The sequence below is a fragment of the Capsicum annuum genome, unplaced genomic scaffold (genome assembly GCF_002878395.1).
Source record: "Capsicum annuum cultivar UCD-10X-F1 unplaced genomic scaffold, UCD10Xv1.1 ctg2101, whole genome shotgun sequence".
In the NCBI taxonomy this organism is placed as follows: Eukaryota; Viridiplantae; Streptophyta; class Magnoliopsida; order Solanales; family Solanaceae; genus Capsicum; species Capsicum annuum.
This window is the reverse complement of record NW_025826905.1, coordinates 164095-166182: the sequence shown is the minus strand read 5'-3', so window position 1 is coordinate 166182 and position 2088 is coordinate 164095.

Below are 2088 nucleotides of genomic sequence, written 5' to 3'. Positions count from 1 at the left end.
TCAAAGTTTAAGGTCAATGTTATAATTTGATGTCAAGTTTAGGGTTATATGTATGTATTATGCATTTAATTATAGGGGTGGCAAAAATTAAAATAAAGATTAAGGAGTTTGAATCATGTGTAGGAGTTGCCCTTAAAGTTTTTTATTTTACACTTTTACCTATCTTATAAAACCCAAGTTGTAACTAAATAAGTAGGAAAAAAAAGAATTGAAAATGCGACTCTTCTCCCTCACTTCTCTCTTTCAAGCTCTTGCACCATTATTATTGTTCTCATCGCTTCTTGTTTTTTTTTTTTCCTTTTCTTGTTGTTGTTGTTCTTTTTTTGCTATTGTTATTGGCGTTGCTGTTGCTAGTACTTCATTGTAATGACCCTTCACGTTATTTTTCATATTTTTGCTTATTTTCGCCGTCAGAGCCTTTCCATAGTTGCCTCAAGTCATTATGACTTGCTAAAGCTAACAGTTCAGTTATTGGGTAGTTCATTTGTTTTTTAGAGTCAATTCTTTGTCAAGATGTCTTCGCTGGTTCCAAATGGACACCGGGCAAAAACATCAATAAAAAGATCTCGTATGCAAATTTTGGCTGCACCAACAACTCTGGAATAGCGATTTTAGGCAGTGTGGACCTTTGGTTCGAGTCTCGAGGCACCCAAACTCATTTCAACCTATTGGTTGAAAAGTTAAGAAAATATAATATGGGTGTGGGATCCATATTTGATCGAAATGACCTCGGATGAAAAATTTGAGTGTGCTATTATAATGCTCGGGATTTTTGGTACTTGAGAATTTTCTGAGTTCTAAGCTTTCTGCCGACTCACCTAACAAGTCATAGGGTGTATTGATGGGCCAACTGACCTTAGTTGTAAGGTGTCCAGTGATTCGTATTTGAGTTTCTGTCTTGGGTACGACTTAAGGGTACGAGTCGTAAAATTTCATGATGAGTCATTGGGATGGAATCGTAACCAAATAAGAAATTAGGTGACTAAATTCTGCTCTGAGTACGAGTGGTTCACTATGAGCCACAAGGACTTGTTACGAGTCATTGGGTGCAAATCGCAGGATGTCCAGTGTTTACCCAATTGGGTTCTGTGTTGACTAAGACTGGACCCTATGAGTCATTGGGTCCCATTACGGGTAGTACTAGTGAGTCGTAGGGTTAATAATGTGTAGGGGTCCTAGAGACTGTCTTAGTCACAACTCGTGGTAATGATTTGTAAGAAGTATCTATGAGTTATTATTTGAACCGTAATCAATGACGAAACTTTGCCAGCTTTTAAGTTAAGGGCATTTTAGACATTTTTCCTCTTACCCAAAATAAAACCCACGTCTTATAACTCCTTTAGGGTATCATTAGCACTCAGAAATAAATCAAGTAACTTCTCAAACACTCAAAAAGGCTCTCTAAATTCCCTCAAGCAAGTTAAGCTAGGGTTTCATCAAGTTGGTTATCTAAGGGCTCAGGGGTCGATTTCTCTCTAAATTTCTTGGTTATTAAGGCATGTTACTCTTTCCTCATTGTTAATTTGTTAAAGCCATGTGCTTAAAATATTGTTCATGAGATGTTCATGTTGGTTTTAAAATAAGGGTTGATGGTTTTTGAATATCTATGAATTGAACAATGTTTCTCATAGTTGATATATGATTTTCATGCTTTAGTTATAGTTTTGAACGTGCAGGTGCATGGGTACAGTTAATGAACTAGGAAATTATGATTTTTCCAAACTTGTGACTTTTGAAGTGGTTATGAGGCCAACCCCATAATGTGAAACTAGTTTTTAATTATAAGAAATATGGAAATTTGTAAAATTGAACTAGTCTTGAACTATTGCATGATATAAAGAGTTATTTTAAACACAATGGCCTGATTTAATGAACAAAGGGAGGTGGTGTGCCCCCACCTTGTATTAAGGAACAAATAGAGTTGTTTTTTCCAAGTTAAAGAAATTTATTCTGGCATGTTGTTATCTTGCAAGTGTAGTTGATATGACGATAACAACAATATATGCCTTAAAGTGGAATATGATTCAATGAATGAGCATGTGTGATACTTCTTTTAATTGGGCTATAATATGTGTTATGTAGCTGAGT